This window comes from Hippopotamus amphibius, chromosome 8, assembly GCF_030028045.1.
Source record: "Hippopotamus amphibius kiboko isolate mHipAmp2 chromosome 8, mHipAmp2.hap2, whole genome shotgun sequence".
Classification (NCBI taxonomy): domain Eukaryota; kingdom Metazoa; phylum Chordata; class Mammalia; order Artiodactyla; family Hippopotamidae; genus Hippopotamus; species Hippopotamus amphibius.
In genome coordinates, this window is record NC_080193.1 from 37147911 (window position 1) to 37168922 (window position 21012).

Genomic DNA, 21012 nt, shown 5'->3' on the forward strand with positions numbered 1-21012 from the left:
TCAAATCCTTAATCTCCCATCTCCTCTCCAAGGTGGCATCTGGTATCCTCGGGTGAAGGAAAACATCTTGGATCCCTGTCCCTCGACTGATGCCCACTCCCCGTCCACTCCCCACCATTGCCCCCTCGGAGGTCTCCTCTCCCCAGGATTCCCTGGGTCAGAAGGAGTGGCTTTCCCTTCCTTTTCTGATTGGATCTCCCTTTCTTACAGAAAAGTGCTGATCTGAAGTCTCTCAGGCGTGGCCCCTGAGGTATCAAATAGATTCTAAAGAAATGTACTCAGCCATAAAAAAGAATGAAATAATGCCATTTTCAGTGACATGGATGGACCTAGAGATTGTCATACTGAGTGAAATAAGTCAGACAGAGACTGACAAATATCATGATATCCCTTATATGTGGAATCTAAAAAAATGGTACAAATGAACCTATTTACAAAACAGAAATAGACTCACAGACGTAAAAAACAAACTTATGGTTACCAAGGGGGAAGGCAGGGAAGGAGGGATAAACTGGGAGATTGGGATTGACATATACACACTACTATATATAAAATAGATAACTAATAAGGACCTACTGTAGAGTACAGGGAACTCTACTCAATACTCCATAATGACCTATATGGGACAAGAATATAAAAAAGAGTGGATATATGTATATGTATGTGATATATATGTGACTCACTTTGTTGTACAGCAGAAACCAACACAACATTGTAAATCAACTATACTCCAATAAAAATTAATTAAAAAATGTAGCAAGTCCTCTCTCTTTTTTGCAATGCCTGACTTCTAAGCCTATTGTTTTGTTAAAGAGGTTGTGGCCTCGCCACCTTCTGCCCTTTAGCAGGGAGCCGGAGTCCAGGAAATGGGGGGTTGCAAGTGGAAAAGGAGGAGATGGGGTTAGAATGCCTTGATGGAATATTGACATGATATCATCCCTGTAACCGTGCCTTGGAAATGCGAACCTGGCCGTCCAAATGGCCGCATTAACTTGGGGAACTGCCATCTGTAAGTAACATGTGAAAATGGAAGGAAGTGCAGATGGTTCCTAACTGCTGTCACAATGGCGGGCTCGTGGAATTAACGGTGAACAATGACTAGAGTGCTGATGGGTGCTACTTGGAACACCAGGAGCTGCAGTGAACAAACTTAGTCATCATCATAAAAGAAAGAATGACAAGAGATGTCAAAGTTTGTGTTCACTGAAGTTCCCATATGGATCCAAGATTGTTGCTGTGATTATTTCTGCTCCACAGGGACCATCTGCTTTCTCATACCAGCATCACTTAACATCAAAAGGACAGGGTGTCAGCCTTAAATTTGGAAAAAAATGAGTAGCTAGAACTAATGAGAAGGGAAATGTTGATCTTCATTTATTAGTTTTCATTCTCCCAGTTATTCAGATAGACCCCCTGCTTACCTTTGTCCCTCCAACTCTGGTACCTTCGTCCCTCCCTCTCTCTCCCTCCCCACCTCCCTCCCTTCTGTTCTCTTTCCCTCTGCCCTTCCCTCCTTTTCTTTTTTCCTTTCTTCTATCATCCTGTTCCAAACGCTCTGACTGATCTAGCCCACTCATCCCCTTCCCTCTGGTGTGCCTGTTACAGGTGGTCATCACTATACAAGTTAGCATTTGACTTAAAAAAAAAAAAAAAGAAGGAAACTGATAGGAAACTGATGCTCAGCAAGGCTGCCACTGAAGCCCTGCCCACAGCCCACACACTGACTCCAGAAGGACACAGATGGCTGTCTTTCCTTCCAGGGATGACACACCCAAAGCCCCAGTGGGCCTTGTGCATTTCTCCTTCTCTTGAGGGCTCACCCCTTCTCAAGTTCAAGTGGTTCTGGTGGGACTAAGCCCACCTTCCAGCTGCAGGGGTGAGTCTAAGACCTAAGTGGCCAGATGGTCAACTTTGAGGAAAGGCTGAAATGGACCTTGGCACCGAGGAAAGGAGACACAAGAGTCAGGAGCATGGGCTAGGGTCCAGGTGCTAATGTTTGACATCCTGGATCCAGCTGTACCTGAACTCACCCTGTGAATTTCCCAGTTATGTGAACCAATTAATAAAAAGACAATGAATGGGGAAAAAAAATAGCACTATGCACTCATGTTATTTTAAAAAATATTTCTAATATTTTAAAGTCATCTTCTCAATGGGGCAAACTGCTTCCACTGAAAACAATCCAGTGTTTTGCTTCTTTGCTCTTATTCTTTGGCATTAGTAAATGTTAAATTAATATTTCATGACTGACTAATAATTATGAGAATAAGAATAATAGTTGTTTTGAAATGTTGTGGTCTGAATAATGTTGAGGGCAGAGCTTTGGTTTTTGGCTCTTGTTTTACCTCTGTTTTTTGTTAGGTCCTTTAGTGAAATGAGATGAGTTTGGTGTTAAGTTTGGAGTTTTGCCATCATAATTTTCATCTCTTAATCTAATACTGCTACTGCTCAATGACTGCACACTTACTTTGAGCCAGATATGTTCTCCTACTTAATTCTCAAAATAGACTTTATGACACAGGTAATACTCCTTCCGTTCTGTAAATGAGAAAACAGGCCTCCGGGGAGCTTACTAACTTTACTTTTAAGTCATCAAATAATAAAATTAATGTTATGCTTCAAAGAGTATTCTGAGATTGCACAAATATGATCATGTGTCATTTTCAAGACAATCTTCATGAGGGAAGTTATCTTTGTCCTCATTTCACAGATGAGAAAAATGAGGATCTCAGTGAGCTTAGTGACTTCATTAGTCAAGTAAGGACTGTGCTCAAATTTTGTGCCCAGATACTGTGTGGGAAGCTGAGGGTACAGCGATGGAAAAGTCATACAGGGTTGTCAGCTGTCTGGAACTTAGAGCCTGGCAGGAGAACCTACAGTCTAGTGATGGGTGATTGCATCCTGGTTCATTCCAGTGTACGCACTCAACCGTGGTGGAGCTCAGCGAGTGAACCACGTGCAGGTGATTGACTTTGTAACCTGGTGCTGCCCAAAGATACTAGCAAGAGTGACCCCACCCTGGGCCCTTTAGAGAGTTTTGCTTTAGAGTGTTGTGTATCACAGACACACAATGTAAGTTTAATTGAAATCACATGGTGCCTTCTGTCTCTTGGTACTCAGGACTGGCATCTAGTGACTTACAGCCTTTAAACGCACCATCTCACGACTAACACCATTCAGGCTCCCGGGAAACGCTCCTTCATAACTTTTGTGTTCCACCCTCAGCCTAACAGTCGGCCGTGTTGAAAGGTAATGCAGATCCGTAGGCTGTGCCACTGCAGATTTTGAAGATGAACACTGCTTTGGGAGACAAGGAGGATTTGAGTTGCAGAAGCACTTGATGAAGGAAAAGAGAAGCTAATTAAGTTGTCAAATTTTCCCTTGAAGACAGACTAATTAAATTGTCAAATTCTCTCTCTCAGAACATGTGAATACAGCAGGGTCTTGCAAAACAAATTGTCATTTTCCGCTAATGTTGACACCCATTTTCTTTCTTCTTTTCATGTTCCAATTAGAAGGACTCACCAATTAGGCCAGTATTCACAAACATTGCACATGATGGCTGAGGAATGTTTTGCAATATTGTATGTACGTCTAGATATAACACTGTAAAATATGAGACTCTCCTTTATGTTGGCATTTGGATAGGTAGAGAATGTCAGAATTGTAAATAATTTTATACTTAGATGAATCGTCTTAAAGATTTAATTAAATTTTAAAAAAGTTTAAAAAGAATTTTAAGTACATTTGATTTTAAAAATTGATATTCATTCCTTATAATTTTATATTGCCTTCACTTTAATAGATACTTTTACCTGTTTTTGAAGAAAAAGAACTTTTTGGAAAATTTAGGAACAATAACTTAAATTTTTCAGTGACATGCTTGAAGAAAATAGATTCAAATTTTGTATACATTGAATACAATTCTGTCTTGTTTTTAAATTCTTTATATCATTACTGATAATAGAAGCCAAATCATGTATAAATGTTTAACATATGATTTTAATAAAATAAAATGAAGAGAATTAGAAAAGTAGAAAGGGGCAGGGTTGGGGGTGAAGTGTGGGGGCTTTGCATGTTCAACCAGTCAGAGCTATTTGGAGATATGTGATCACACTGATTTTTTAAAAATTGAAATATACTTGATACGCAATATTATGTTAGTTTCAGGTGTACTACACAGAGACTTGATGTTTGCATACATTATGAAGTGATCACCATGATAAGTCTAGGAACCATCTGTCTCCACGCAAAGTTATTACCATATTACAAACCACATTCCTTACAGTGTATTTTACATCCCTGTGGCTTATTTATTTTATGACTGGAGGTTTGTACCTCTTAATCCCCTTCACCTGTTTTCCCTCCCCCTCCCCACTTGTTTGTTCTCTATATTTGTGTTTTCATATTGTTTTGTTTTGCCTGTTTCATTTTTTAGATTTCACATAGAAGTGAGATCATATGGTATATGTCTTTCTCTGACATGCTTCACTTAGTATAATACCCTCTAGATCCATCCATGTTGTAGCAAATGGCAAGATTTCATTTCTTATGGCTAATATTCCATCGTAGATATATACCACAAATTTACCAATTTATCTCTTGTTGGACACTTAGGTTTCCTTCCATATCCTGGCTATTGTAAATAATACTGCAATAAACATTGATGTGCATATATCTTTTTGAATTAGTGTTTTTGTTTTCTTTATGTAAATACCCAGAAGTGAAATTGCTGGATCATATGGAAGTTCTAGTTTTAATTTTTGAAGAAATCTCTGTACTGTTTTCCATAGTAGTGGAACCCATTTACATTCTCATCAACTGTGCACAAGGTTTCCCTTTCCTCCACATCCTTGCAACACGTGTTATTTCTTGTTGTTTTGATAATAGCTGTTCTGACAGATATGAGGCAGTATGTATTGTTTTTGATTTGCATTTCTCTGATGATTAGTGATGTCGAGCATCTTTTCATGTGTCTGTTGGCTATTTGTGTGTCTTCTTTGGAAAAATGTCTATTCAGATCCTCAGCCCATTTTTTTTTTTAGTTGGGTTTGTTTGTTTCTTTGATATTGAGTTGTGTGAGTTATTTGCATGTTTCGGATATTTACTCCTTATTAGATATTTTGTTTGCAAATATCTCCCCCCATTCAGTAGGCTGCTTTTTAATTTTGTTGATAGTTTCCTTTGCTGTGCGAAATCCTTTTAGTTTGATGTAGTCTGATTCGTTTATTTTTGCTTTTATTTCCCTTGCCTGAGGAGACAGATACAGAAAAATATTGTTAAGACTGTTGTCAGAGAATGTAATGCTATGTTTTCTTCTAAGAGTTTTATGGTTTCAGGTCTTACATTTAAGTCTGATCCACTTTTGTATATGGTCAAAGTAGTTCAATTTGATTTTTTTGCATGTAGCTGTTCAGTTTTCCTAACACTATCTTTCAAAGAGGCTGTCTTCTCCATTGTATATTCTTGCCTCCTTTGTCATAGAATAGTTGACCATATAAACGTAAGTTTATTTCTGGACTCTATTCTGTTCCACTGATCTATGTGATTTTTTGTGCCAGAACCATAGTGTTTTGATGACTGTATTTTGTATCATACTTTGAAGTCAGGGAGTGTGATACCTCCAGCTTTGTTCTTGCTCAAGATGGAGATGAGTTAGGGGTGCAAGGATGGTTCAATATCTGCAGGTCAAACTGATATCACATTAACAAATTGAAGAATAAAAGCCATATGATCATCTCAATGGATGCAGAAAAAGGTTTTGATGAAATTGTGCATCCATTTATGATAAAAACTCTCAATGCCATTGGTATAGAGGGAACATACCTCAACATTACAAAGGCCATATATGACAAACCCACAGCTAACATCATACTCTGGTGAAAAGCTGAAAGCATTTCCTCTAAGAACTAACTCTTTGTTGAAATTCTTGCTGTGTTCATCCATTTGTTCTCCTTTGTTTGGTGAGCATCTTTTTAACCATTACCTTGAACTCTTGATTGGGTAGATTGTTTATCTCCACTTTGTTTAGTTCTCTTCCTTCCTTCCTCTCTTTCTTTCTTTGTTCTTTCTTTCTTTCTCTTTCTTTTTCTTTCTTTCTTTCTTTCTTTCTTTCTTTCTTTCTTTCTTTCTTTCTTTCTTTCTTTCTTCTCTTTCTCTCTCTTTCTTTCTTTTTCTTACTTTCTTTCTTTCTTTCTTTCTTTCTTTCTTTCTTTCTTTCTTTCTTTCTTCTCTTTTTCTTATTTTTTTAAAAAAACACTGCACATCTTTCTTTTAAAAATTATTATTATTATTATTATTATTATTATTATTATTATTATTATTATCATCATCATCATCCATGTTACATGGCTTATGGAATCTTAGTTCCCCAACCAGGGATTGAATCTGGGTGCCCGGCAGTGGAAGCATAGAGTCCTAACCACTGGATCACCAGGGAATTCCCTGTTTAGTTCTTTCTCTGAGGCTATGTCTTGTTCTTTTGTTTGGAACATATTTCCGTCTCCTAATTTTGCCCAGTTCTGTGCTTATTTCTGTGTGTTAGGTAGGTCAGTTATGTTTCCCAGGCTTGGAGAAGTGGCCTTATGTAGGAAATGTCCAGTGGGCCCAGCAGCATGCTCCCCTCTGGTCATCAGAGGTATATGCTCTAGGGGTGCCCCCTATGTGGGTGTGTGGGCCCTTCTGTTGTGGTGGGGCTAACTACTGTGGGTGTGCTGGTAGGCAGGGCTGGCTCCTGGCCTGGTTGGCTGTGAGACCACACCTCATGCAATGGCCATGGGGCCACTGGAGGGCAGGGTAGGCTTCCTACATGGTTGGCTGTGTGGCCCAGGGGGTCCTGGGGTTGGTGCTCACCCCCTGGAGGGCAGAGCTGGGTCTCCAGCACTAACAGGCTAGAGGGAAGATTCCAAAACATTGTTTGCCAGCACTGGTGTTATCACAGTAGGGTGAGCGCCCCCAAAGGCTGCTGCCAACATCTATGTCGCCTGGGGGAGTCCCAGTTGCCTCCTGCCTCTCAGGAAGACTCTTCAAGATCAGCAGGTGTTTGACCCAGTCTCCTTTCAAACTACCGCCTCTGCACTGGGAGTGTGTGAGAGATTTTGCGTGCACCCTTTAAGAGAGGATTCTCTGTTTCGTATAGTCCTCCATTCTCTTTGTTTGCTTATGTTTTGGCTGAACTGCATGGCATGTGGGAATTTTCCTGATCATGGATCAAACCCGCACCCCTTGCAGTGGAAGCAGAGTCTTAACCACTGGACTGCCAGGGTAGTCCCTCTCCTCCAGTTTTCTTGAACATAAGCCCTGCTGGTTTTCAGAGCCAGATGTTCTGGGGGCCTCCTCTTCTCTGTGCAGGGCAGGTGAACCCATGTGGGGCTCAGACCCTTCACTCCTTGGGGCGGACCTCTGAGATTGTAATGTTCCTCCTTGTGTGGGTCCAGACTATTCTGTGTCTCCATTCCCCCTACACACTTCACTGTGGTTCCTTCTTTATGCCTTTATTGTGGAAAGTCTTTTCTGTTGGTCTTCAGGTCATTCTCACAGATAGTCGCTCTGTAAATAATGTAATTTTGGCACACACTGATTTGTTGAGGTCTTAGTAAGTCCTAGGATCCTTTCAGTGGTTTGAGTATCTGGAGCAGAACTGTCCAACAGAAACAGAATGCAAGTCACATATGTAATTTAAAATTTTATAGTAGCGGGACTTCCTAGATGGCACAGTAGTTAAGAATATGCCTGGAATGCAGGGGACACAGGTTCAATCCCTGCTCCAGGAAGATCCCACATGCTGCAGAGCAGCTAAGCCCATGTGCCACAACTATTGAGCCCGTGTGCCATGACTACTGAAGTCTGTGCGCCTAGAGCCTGTGCTCTGCAACAAGAGAAGCCACGGCAATAAGGAGCCTATGCACCACAATGAAGTGTAGCCCCCGCTCGCCACAGCTAGAGAAAGCCTGTGTGCAGCAATGAAGACCCAACACAGCCAATAAATAAATAAATTAATAAATTAAAATAAATAAAATAAAAAATAAAATAAATAGAATAAAAATTTTTTATAGTAGCTACATTAAGAAAGTAAAGAGAAACAAGTGAAATCAATTCTAATAATGTATTTTATTTAACCTATTGAGTAGTGACTAAAAATTACCATTAAAGAGTTAATTAATTTTTAATCATTAGTCTTAGAAATCTGATGTGTATTTCACACTGAGAGCACCTTTTCACAGGGACTGGCCACAAGTGGGTGCTCAGTGGACACGTGGCCATGGCAATCGTGGTGGACAGTGTGGGTCTGGGGCCTCATTTGGAATTCTGTGTCTGAGAAGCTTAGAGATTTATGACCCTTTGAAACCAGGATCCCATAAAGTAGTTCTCCCTAGCTTTTCTCCTGGGCTCCATGGTCAGCTCTCTTTTACTGCTGGCACAAAGTCAAATCCACAAGATGTGAGTGGCCACCGTGAATTTATTTCTCAGAGGATTTGCAGCTCCTACAAGGTGACAGACCAGGGGAGCCAGAGCCCTAACCATGGGGAAGGTAAAAACATATCCAGAAGTCCTTGGCCCACAGGTTTTTACCAACAATTTCTCCATATCCCAGTAATGGCTTTATGGGAGCCCCAAACTGGAAACACCTTATTTTCACAAGGAGGTTGGTTATCTCAAAAACATAATGTCCTGAAAGAGGGTCTTTAACATCTTCTTGAGTTGGAGAAAACGGTGCTTTTGAAGTGACATTCCAGAACGAATCTTCTGGTTCTGAAGAAAGTGAATATTTTCACAGTCAAAGAAGGTGTCAGGAATTTGAATTTTGAACTTGACTGCTTAGGAATAAAGATCAGAATTTCAACTAGGAATGTGCCAAATCCACCCGTGTCTCTCAGCATTGCTGTGGCCACCTCCTTTTTACACATTTAAATCTTTCTTCCCTACCTTTACTCATGTTCTGCTGAATGATAATATTCCCTGGAGGCTGATTTTGAAATAAACATAGTACTTAACAGCTGGCCTTTGGACTCAGGTAGATTTTTATTTTTATTTTTGTAGTGGGTTGATCATGGCAAGATATTTCCTCATGGCCAGGAATAAGATAAAAAGATATTTTTGCATATGTAAAGTGGGAAATAATCACAGTTCTTATCTTCTAAGTTTTCATTAGGATTAAAAGAAATAATACACACAATGCATTTAGCACAGGACTGCCCACATCAAGTTAAATAAATGTTGGCTTGTGTCAAAATCTCTTGCACATTGGCATCTACCTGGTCGACCAACTGTAGGCTGATGTCAATATACTTCCTTTTAAAAAATTTTTTTCTTGTTTTTATTTTTCTGCTTCTTTTCTACTTTTAGAAAAATTGTATTTATTTATTTATTTATTTACTTTAAGTTTTGGCTGCATTGGGTCTTAGTTGCAGCATGCAGGATCTTTCGTTGCAGTGCACGGGCTTCTCTCTAGTTGTGACATGAGGGCTCCTTGCTGTGGTACACAAGCTTCTCTTTAGTTGTGGGTTTTCTCTTCTCTAGTTGTGGCACACAGGCTCCAGAGCACGTGGACTCTGTATTTTGTGGCTCACAGGCTCTCTAGTTGAGGCATGCGGGCTCGGTAGTTGTGGCACCCAGGCTTAGTTGCACCGAGGCTTGTGGGATCTTAGTTCCTCGACCAGGGATCGAACCCACGTCCCCTTCATTAGAAGGAGGATTCTTTACCTCTGGACTGCCAGGGAAGTCCCTAAATCTACTTCTTTGTATATGGAGTTTGATTCCTGAGTAGAAATCTTGACATCCTGACAATATGATTCTCTCCCATTTGTAAGAAGGAGAATCACCCCAAGGTTCACCACGTTTTGCCACGTATTTATTTTTTCCTTTCCATTTTTTTCTCCTCCTCTTCTTCTCTTCACTATTATCCTCTCACTTTCTTTCTCTTTTTTTCTTGGTTATGACTTAGAGATGCTGGTGCCCTCAATGGACACAACCTCATCTCTCGGGGCAAGGCTCTGGAGACAACTCTCTTAAGCTGTGTCTTTGCATGTTTATTTCTTTTCTTGTGGATGATAGCCATGCAGTAATCCTGAGATGAGAGCTGAAACCTTCAATCAACCCACTTGGCTCAGTGTGGGTTTTCCAGAAATAGCCTCTGATGATGTGCTAGATGATGGTAATTGAAGGCAGGATGCTCTATTTATAAATTTGGTGCAGGGCTTGCCCACCCCATCATCCTGGGAACCAGCCTGGCCCCAGCCTCTTGGTGAGGCTGTGTAGATGCTCCTCCACAGGGACACCTGTGGCAGGTGTGACAGGGCACAGTGAAGTGGCTGCTCGCAGAAGAGACACAGTAGGAAGGGCCATCCAAATGAGTCATCTCAGTGAGGCCACAGGTGATTGGAAGGTTGCCAGATGGCACAGACAGCAGGGCTTGGGATGCTGAGGTCCAACGGGGACCAGAAGATCAAAGCCAAGCATGGGGGCAGGACTCAAGGGCCAAGTCAGGCTGCAGCCAGGTGTGAGGGAGCCCCAGGAACTAGAGGTCAAGGGGAACCAGTGGTCAGAAGTCAGGAGTGTAACTAGACATCAACGCTTCATCAGCTGTTTCCTGAGACAGGTGGCCTCCAGCATGCTTCCTACTGGGCAAGGTGCTGCTCATGGCATGTGGCAGATCAGAGCATGGAGGAGGGTGGAGTTATCGGATTGAATGGTATGGGATCAGATGAGGGCAGAATTTGACATTTTGGTGAAAGAATTGCTATTAGATGTTGTGATAGACTGAATGTTTGTGTCCCCCCCCACCCCAATTCATACGTTGAAGCCCTAAGCCCTCAATGTGATTGTATCTGAAGATAAGGTTTTTATGGAGGTAACTAAGGTGAAGAGAGGTCATAAGGGTGAGGGTCTGATCCTATAGGATTAGTGTCCTTATAAGAAAAGAAAGATCTCTCTCTCTCTCCCTTCCATGTGAGCACATATCCAGGAGGCAGCCATCTGCAAGTAAAGAACAGGCTCTCACCAGATCCGACCATGCTGGTCCTGATCTTGGATTTCTGGGCTCCAGGGCTGTGAGCAATACATTTTTGCTGTTTATAAGCCATCCAGTCTATGATATTTTATTATGGCGGGCCTAGCCCTAGGCTAAGACAGATATAAGGTTTGATTTTGGGGGCGTTTAGAGAAAGGAAATAACATGCACTTGGAGACTCAGCCAGCTGTCACAGAGGTCTGGTCAAGACTGGCATCCCTAGGAAGGAGATTTAGAAAAGCAAGATAAGGCCCCAGCACTGAAGAGATTTAGGAGACCACCAAAGGCAAAGCAAAAGCTCTCCCAAAGCAGCTGAGTTATCAGCATTGGGACACAGGATCCAAATAGCACAAGAGCAGAGGAACTTTGGGTGCCTCACTGAGGCTGGTCATGGCTCTTTACACTTGAGCTGGGAGACCTGAGATGGAAGGGTAAGAAGGGGGAGAGTAAAGTGGACCCAGGTATGGGGAAAGTAGGGTACAGATGTTGGGGGTGAGCAAGGCTTGACAGCCAAAATGTTTGCCTATAGATGAGTGAAGCACGTAGAAAGGGTGTAAGAGAGAGAAGCCCAGATCTGTGAATGGCTGGATCCTTCCCTTCAGGTTTGTTCAAATATCTCTTGATCATTGTTTGATAATATAAAATATCTGACTATGTGCATATGTGTCTATATATAATACAATTATAATATATGTATATAATATGTATGTATATATACACACATACAGAGCACAGATTATACATGTGTAGATACATATGTAGTGTATATATAGATTTATTTATTAACACATACGTATATACATAGGTTTCTGGTCTGGGCTCAGGGAACAGTTGTGGTCAGTGGATTAGTCCTAGTATGGGAAGCAGAACCTAGCTGATAGCATCCTGTTGGGGTCTACAGGACTGGGATCTTTTTTTTTTTTTAAGCTCTTTTTTGGAAAATAATTGCTTTACACTCTTGTATCAGCTTTTGAGGTACACCAAAGTGAATCAGCTGTATTTATACCTATATCCCCATATCCCCTCTCTCCTGTGACTCCCTCCCACTCTCACTGTCCTGGCCCTCTAAGGCATCACCCATCATCGAGTTGATCTCCCTTTGTTATACAGCAACTTCCCACTAGCTATCTATTTTACAGTTGGTAGTGTATCTATGTCTATGCTACTCTCTCACTTCATCCCAGCTTCCCCTTCGCCCCCCGCCCCCCCAACCCTGTGTCCTCCAGTCCATTCTCTGCACCTGCATCCTTATTCTTGCCCTGTCACTGGGTTCATCAGCACCATTTTTTTTTTTTAAGATTCCATATGTATGAGTTAGCATACAGTATTTGGTCTTTTACTTAGAGGTCAGAAGGTGGACTTTGTGTTCTCAGAACCTGAGTTTCCTGGCTGCTCTTCTGAAAGTCTGGGCTGGGGGCGGTGCTGGGAGTGCCTGATCTCCAGGCAGAGGGCGCCTGTGTGCACACACGTGTGGGCACCCGTGTGCAGAGCCTGCCCCAAGTCCATCTTTTCTCCTGGAAGATTGAGTGGAATTCCTTGGTTTGGAATGTCTCTGTCTGGCTTTAGGGTCCCAGCTACTCTGGGATTCTTCTGTCTATATGTCCAGGCCACCCTTCTGCTCCTGTTCCTGTTCCTGTCTCAGATGATACTGAAACTGAGCAGGACCCTGTGGGGCTCCTGGGCATGGAAGCCTTTCAAACAGTTGATAATCAGAGAAGGGAGGGGCTGCAGAGACAAGGGAGGAGCAGCCAAGAAACAATAGTGCAGCCTTGGGTCAGGGTCCTGATTGCATCTTGAGTGATACACATAACAATATCTTTGAACTCTTCTGCAGAACTAAAACCCCCAACAAATGGAAGATGTTAACGACTTGATGAAGCGTTCTTCATTCCAGAGAGAAGGTCACAGTTTGATAACTGTGAGAATCACAGAAGCTCATCAGGAGACCACCTGAGGCCAGATTGGAGGAGTGCAGGCCCTGGACACACCCTAATCCTTATCAGCAACCCTGCCCTTGAACCATTGCTATAAAACTCCTCACTTAATCCTCCCCAGGTTTGGACACAGTTTTGAGAGGCATGAGCCCTGTCTGCCCCCTTTACCTGGCAAAGCAATAAAGCTGTTCTTTTCTACTTCATCCAAAATTCTGTCTCAGCACCGGTGCACAGAGGCCGAGTTTTCAGCATCCATACAGCAGAGCTGGTTTACTGTGAGTCTACCACGCACCGAGCACTGTTTGGAGCATGCTCTGTGTATTAACGCATTTAATCCTCGTTGCCACTAGAGAGTCAGCATCTTTCACTCAGGAGAAGCCTGGGGCAGAGAGGTGCAGTGCCCTGGCTGAGGTCGTGCCGGTAACCCAGCCCACACCCTTGGGACTTGCAGGATGAAGAAGCAGCCAGGCCCACGGGCCCCTGTTCCTCAGTCCCTCCTGCCACTTCTCAATCCTGCTTTGTTCTCTGCCTCACTTTATGGGGACTAGGGATCTGCCTTCAGACTAAGTGGCTGCAGGGGGGATGATGAGGGGAGCAGAGTGGTCTCAAATGGCCCCTTGGTACTGAAAGGACGGAGGGAGACAGGGCCACAGTGAGTCCTTATTTAGTGTTGGAGTCATAAATAGGAATCACAAAGGAGGTATCATCTTACAACTCAAATTGGAATAACTTTAGTTGAATCTTGCTATGTGTGTACACCAATGCTTTCCATTAGCAGACACAGGCTGGGAGAGCCAGACTCTGCCAAAAGCTGTGGAGTAGCCCACAGGCACCAGCACCACTGAGGAACTTTTGTCCATTTTGGGAAATAGGACTTGGGTTTGAATCCAGCTTGACCCTGCACTTGCTGTGGGAACGTGGACAGTGACTCAAGCACTCTAAGCTTTAGTTTTCTTATCTGGAAAATGATGATGAAGACAGCCTAAGGGTGCTCTGAAGATGGGTTGATCTGTGGATGTAGAGCTCAGAGCCCCGTCCTGGGGCATGGCAGGTGCCCACAGTGGACATCTGTCCTATCTGCCTGTCCAGCATCCATTCCCCTGTCTATATTCCATCTGAATCCCCCTTTGGAATTCCTGCTCCCCTGTCTTTTGACTCAGAGGTCAGCAAATGACCCTGGGTTGGCCAATCAGAGTTACAGAATCTGGTCCAGGACTGGGCACGTGACCTAATCCAGGACAAACAGCACTCAATTCCGAGACTTTCACTGGAATGACTTGGACAGAGAAGACTTGGCCAGGAGCCTCTGGTGGCCGTCTGGGGCCCACATGAATAGAGCTTGCCTGAGAACAAAGCTGACAGGTGAGAGAAGAGAGTTTAATGGATATAAATCCATCCGAAGAGAAAGAGACGGAGCCTGATGGCATCCTTGGACCCAGGATCCAGCTGTGCTGCAGTAAGATGTGCCTCTGCATTTCACAAGGACACAAACCAACAAACTCCCATTTACTAGGTCAGCCATTCACAATAGAAAGTGTCTTGGTCCAGTCAGTGCTCAGTACTATTGACATGGGAGAGGGCTGCTCAGGGAGAGATGGGAGCCCAGTGCCCTTTCTCTCCACCCTGCCCTCAGCATCTCTTTCCTCTTCCATCTGGCTGTTCCCACCTTATAGCCTTTTATAATAAACCAGTAACCTAGTAAATAAACTTTCTCTGAGTTGCGTGAGCTGCTCTGGTAAATTAATTGAACCCAAGGAGGGGATCATTGGAACCTCCTATCTATAACCCATTGGTCAGAAGCACAGGTGACAACCTGCACTTGTGATTGGTATCTGAGGTGGGCGGGGCGGGGGGGGCAGTCTTGTAGAACTGAGACCTTAACCTGTGGAATCTGATGCCGTGTCCAGGTAGATAGTGTCAGAAATGAGCTGAATTGTAGGACACCTGGCTGGTGCTGGAGCATTTCTTGTTGATGTGGAAAAATCCATACACACACTTTGGAAATGGGTGCAGAACACTTAGCAGCCAAGCTTGATATGTTAAATGAAGCATCCCAGTCCACTCTTAGCATCACAGGGAAGAACAAACCTGACTCCATGAGAGCTGTTTCTTTTACGTTAACCTTTGTATTCTATTGCTTTTGCTTTGAATTAAGAATGTTGCCTTTAGCCTGAAATATACAGGACAGCCCGGTTCTCAAGGCTCTGACCTTTAAGGGAATAACACTTTTCCATTCACATAGAGAGAAAACGTTGCAGAACAGAGAATAATGTTTGTCTTGTTGTAGGTTTACAGGAACATCTTGTCCTGACCTAGTGGACAAAGGCTTCGACACCAAGAAGTTTGCAACAACCAGCCATGCCCCTCCCTCACCTTGCCTGTAAAACTGCTTTGGTAAAACCCTTTGAGGAGTTTGGGGTTTTGGGGGACATGAGCCACCCGTTCTCCTTGCTGGCCCTGCATTAAGCCTTTCTCTGCTCCAAACTCCGATGTTTCCATATGTTTGGCCTCACTGTGCATCGGGTAACAGTTTAACCATCATTGTCACCTTGGGTAGCCTTGGTCAACCATTTCTTTTCCTGGTCTCATCTCATTTTCCCATCTGTAAAAGAGGTGGTCATTCTAGGGAAATTTCCAAGGCCTTGCAGGTGAAACATTCTTACCTCATTCAGGGGAACTTATGGACCCATTTACAGGCAGTAGAAATTATTCCGGCAGCGCCTCTAAAGACCTGCTCTCTTGGGCTGAGTGCCCCTTCCTTCTGTCTGTCAGTGTCTGCCCCACTGTTCTGCTCCGCTCTGTGTGCTGCCATGTGCATGGCCAAAGGGGCCACCAGGGCTGAGTGGACAGGACGTGACCATCCCATTGCCCGTCCCTGATTAGCATGGTTGTGTCCCTTAATCCAGATGCCAGGCATAAAGTAGGTATGATGGCTGGCCAGCTGGTAGGTTGGTTGGAGCCGTGTCAGGGACAATTCCAGCTTGAACCACGAAAGCCTGGAAGGTGGCAAACTTTGGCTTGTTGCCTGCTCAGTGGGGACGGAGAACAGGAGGAGGGGGCCACCCAGGCCAGGCAGACAAAGTGACTGACGCATCCATTACAGTGCCAGGCTTTCACGCTGTACCTTGCTGTTGCCGTTGTTTATTTGCTTGGCCGGCGGAGACTGTACGAATCAAACGGCATGACACCCACGTCGGGGGTACACGTGCTGATGATGACAGTCATGGGAGGGACTGGAGAGAAAAGGATTCTGGGGACAGACAGGTTGAGACTGAGAAGGTGGATTCCTCCCTCCCACTAATGACCCTGAAATTGACTCAATGATCCAGAAACTCTAAAAGGAAAGCCATTCGTCACAATGTTGTCAGGGTAAAAAAAGAGTGAAAGAAAAAGCCATGTGGATCATTTTGGAGCTGATTCCACACACATGCCCATTCTGCACGCCTGAGTGCCTGGGCCAAGCTGCCTGGTGTAATTATTGTTTGTCCTGCATGGGATTAAGGCAGGCAAACCACCAGCACATCCAAGTGTCAGCCAAGGGCCAGTGCCCAGCTGAGGGAGTGTGGCTCTCATTTTCTCTGTGGGAAAGGACTGAACTTCCTTACAGTGGTCTGGCACCTGTCTGGTTGAACCACCATCCCATCAGCTTTGAAGGTTACTGACTACGGCTGCCAACAGTGAGGCAGAAAGGGCCCCAAAGTCACTTCTGGGACAACTCTAGGTTGAGAGGGAGAAAAAATGTTCAAACAGCAATGGTGGGGCTCCAGGCATACCTCCTGCTTGGGGGCAGGAGTCTGCTGTGCTTTACTTGCTTGTCACCCCAGGAGACTATAAATTCACAGAGGACAAGGCTCTTATTTTCACTTTGCAACACCAGTAACAATAACAAGAACAATAAAAACAATTAAAAAAAAATTTAGTTTGTTGAAGTCTAGTTGATTTACAGTGTTGTGTTAATTTCTGCTGTACAGCAAAGTGATTCATTTATACATATATATACACATCCTTTTTCATATTCTTTCCCATTATAGGTTTATCACAAGATATTGAATAGAGTTCCCTGTGCTCTACAGTAGGACCCTGTTGTTATCCATTCCCTAAATAATAGTTTGCATCTGCTAATTTCAAACTCCCAATCCACCCCTCCCACCAACCCCCTCCCCCTCAGCAATCACGAGTCTGTTCTCTATGTCTAAGTCTGTTCCTGTTTCATAGATAAGTTTATTTGTGTCATATTTTAGATTTCACCTATAAGTGATATCATACGGTATTTGTCTTTCTTTGTCTGACTTACTTCACTTAGTATGATAACCTCTGGGTCCATCCATGTTGCTGCAAACGGCATTATTTTCTTCTTTTGTACAGCGGAGTGGTATTCCATTGTATATCTCCATTGAGATATATATATCTCACATATTCTTTATTCATTCATTTGTCGATAGATGCTTAGGTTGTTTCCATGTGCTGGCTATTGTAAATAATGCTGCTGTGAACATAGCAGTGCATGTGTCTTTTTGAATGATGATTTTTCTCTGGATATACACCCAGGGGGTGGGATTGCTTGGATCATATGGTAGCTCTATTTTCAGTTTTTTGAGGAACCTCCGCACTGTTTTCCATAGTGGCTACACCAATGTATATTCCCCAAAACAGTGTAGGAGTGTTCCCTTTCCTCCACACCCTCTTCAGCATTTATTATTTGTAGACTTTTTAAGAATAGGTGCTCTGACTGGTGTGAGGTGATATCTCATTATAGTTTTGATTTGCATTTCTCTTAACAGTTAGCAACGTGGAGCATCTTTTCATGTGTCTCTTGGTCATCTGTATATCTTCTTCAGAGAAATGTCTTATAAGAGTTTTTATTTCTTGATCATCGACTATCAGCCATGTTCTATGCTAAACTCTTTACATATCTTAACTCTGATCTATATGGTAGATTAACACTTTTTTGAGTACTTTCATTTTTAAAAAGGTTTTATTTTTTTCTTCAGATCATAATTGTTTTACAATGTTGTGTTGGTTTCTGCTGTACAACAAAGTGAATCAGCTGTATTTATACATATATCTCCATGTCCCCTCCCTCTTGAGCCTCCCTCCCACCCTCCCTATCCCACCCCTCTAGGTCATCACCAAGCATCAAGTTGGTCTTCCTGTGCTCTGCAGCAGCTTCCCACTGGCTATTTTACATTTGGTAGTATATATACATCAATGCTACTCTTTCACTTTGTCCCAGCTTCCCCTTCCCCACTGTGTCCTCAAGTCCGTTCTCTATGTCTGCATCTTTATTCTTGCCCTGCCACTAAGTTCATCAGTACTATTTGTTTTTCTTTTTTCTCTTTTTTTAGATTCCATATATATACATTAGCATATGGTATGTTTTTCTCTTTCTGACTTACTTTCCTCTGTATGACAGACTCTAGGTCCATTCATCTCGCTACAAATAACTCAATTTTGTTCCTTTTTGTGGCTGAATAATATTCCATTGTATATATGTACCACATGTTCTTTATTCATTCATCTGTCAATGGACATTTAGGTTGCTTCCATGTCCTGGCTATTGTAAATAGTAGTGCAATGAACATTGTGGTATGTGTATTTTTTTGGTTTTTTTTTGTTATAAATTTATTTATTTATTTATTTATTTTTTGGCTGCGTTGGGTCTGCGTTGCTGCACATCCGCTTTCTCTGGTTGCGGAGAATGGGGGCTACTCTTCATTTTGATGCATGAGCTCCTCATTGCGGTGGCTTCTCTTGTTGCAGAGCAAGGGCTGTAGGCACACAGGCTCAGTAGTTGTGGTGCACAGGCTTAGCTGCTCTGCAGCATGTGGGATCTTTCTGGAGCAGGGATCAAACCCATGTCCCCTGTGTTGGCAGGAGGATTCTTAACATCTGCGCCAATTAGGAAGTTGTGTGGTACATATATCTTTTTGAATTATGGTTTTCTCAGGGTATATGCCTAGTAGTGGGATTGCTAGGTCACGTGGTGGTTCTAGTTTTAGCTTTTTAAGGAACCTCTATACTGTTCTCCATAGTGGCTGTATCAATTTACATTCCCACTGACAATGCAGGAGGGTTTCCTTTTCTCCACACCCTCTCCAAAATTTATTGTTTCTAGATTTTTGATGATGGCTATTCTGACCAATGTGAGGTGATAGCTCATTGTGGTTTTGATTTGCATTTCTCTAATGGTTAGTGATGTTGAGCATTTTTTCATATGTCTGTTGTCCATCTGCATGTCTTCTTTGCGGAAATGTCTATTTAGGTCTTCTGCCTATCACTTTTTGAAGACAGGGAACCTGAGGCTTCAAGAGGTGAAGTACATTGTCCAAAGCTGTGTGTGGCCGAGTTGGTATTCAAACTCATACACTTCTCATTTTCCCAAGTGCCATATTCCTGACTTCAATGTTACACTAAGTACTAAATATACATGTGTGGAATAATGAATACATAAATTCATGGACCATTTTTTTCCCTTTTCTACAGCACTTCTATGGCTGAACGGTGTATTATCTTCTGTTTTCCAATGGCAGGCAGGGTTGGCTGTTGGCAAAACTTGAAAACTCACCCTCTCCTTTTCCTGTGTCTTACCTCTTTTTTGAGCTGTTGTTCTGGACTTAGGAGCAAGACAGAATAATGGATAAAATAACGTAAAACTTTGGATCTCAACAGAGATGGATGTGAATCCTGGCTCCACCAAATGCTCTGCTGAGTTAGTTAACCTGTCTGAGCTTCAGGTTCCAAATGCTCTGCTGAGTTAGTTAACCTGTCTGAGCTTCATGCTTCCCACCTATTTAATAACAGCCACTGCCACTGCCAGCCGTGGTGAAGATTTGCTGGTGAGGGTCTGGTGGCTCGGTGCATACAAATGGTAGATGGGTGCTGGGCTCAGAGAAGAACTCACCAAGTGGAAGTTCCCACCTTCTTTCCCTCTAACACCCCCATTTTTCTCTCTGCTTCCATCTCCAGGAACACATGCTGGGGTCCTTGTCCCTGGAAAGGTGAAATGCTGCAAAAATGAAATTCTGCAAAACTGCAAAACTCAGTTCTCTGAACTTTAGTCACTTAAAATTTCACACACAAAGCTTGGGAGATGTTCATTCAGTCCAATTCAGTTCAGTTCCACAAACATGGACCCCTTGCCCCCGAACTTGGCATGGCGCTAGCCCGGGAATGCAGAATTCCTGTCTCAAGATGCTCACATTCAGGTCCTGAGATGAGGGATAGATATTTAGGTGAACAATTTGAAACCTGGTCCCCTTGAGTGCAACACAGAAGTGTGTATAAAGCCCCACGTGGCACAGGGAAATTGTTGCCAAAATTCGGCCTCTGTTCAGTGGTGCTAGATTAAATCTCATAAACAGCATTTTGGGTGAAGTAGAAAGAAATGGCTTTATTGCTTTGCCAGGCAAAGGGGGCCCCAGCCGGCTAATGCCCTCCAAACTGTGTGTCCCAACCTGGAGTGGGTATTGAGAAGCCTTATACATGTTCGAGGAGCCAGGCGTGATCAGCTCTAGGACATTCTTCTGATGGGCTGGGGGTGAGGTAATCAGGAGTCAGCATCATCAACCTTCTGCTTCCAACCTGTCTGGGGTCTACGTGCTTATGGGGAACATACAGTTAACTTCTCTCACCTGATGGGGGTTTCAGTTTCTTCAAAGCAGCTCAAAGGACATGGCTCAGAATATTATCTGCAGCCCTTGAGGAGGAACTAAGGTCCTTGGGTTTGTTTAATGGCTAGAGTATTATTACTTTGTCTTACTTGACTTACTTTCTGCATTTTCTCACTTCTCTGATTAAATTTACTCTTTGACTAAAGTTTTTCTGTAGACAAAAGGCAGGCAGAGATGGGTGGGGGTGTATTCTGGGAAGGCCTCAGAGGGTCCTGCTTGGTTACAAAATTAGGGTGGGTGGAAGGGCAAGTGTCTGGGTAAGGCTTCTTAGAGGAAGTAATGAATACGGTGACTCGGGGAGGATGAATAGGTGTATGCCTGGGAGGGAAGAAAGTGGGAAAGGCTTTTTCAGCACCAGAACCAGACAGTGAAAGAGGCAGAGAGATGGTGCTCCTTGTTG

At 43.2% G+C, this 21012-nt stretch overlaps 1 long non-coding RNA gene across 1 annotated transcript in view; it reads left to right on the forward strand.

The window, feature by feature from the left end:
• The window catches only part of LOC130859506 (uncharacterized), a 43065-nt gene extending 29959 nt beyond the window's left edge, over positions 1-13106 (forward strand). The window contains exon 4 of the long non-coding RNA XR_009055215.1: positions 12843-13106. This is a non-coding gene — a long non-coding RNA (uncharacterized LOC130859506). The remainder of the gene's footprint in view (positions 1-12842) is intronic.
• The last annotated feature ends 7906 nt before the right edge of the window (positions 13107-21012 follow it).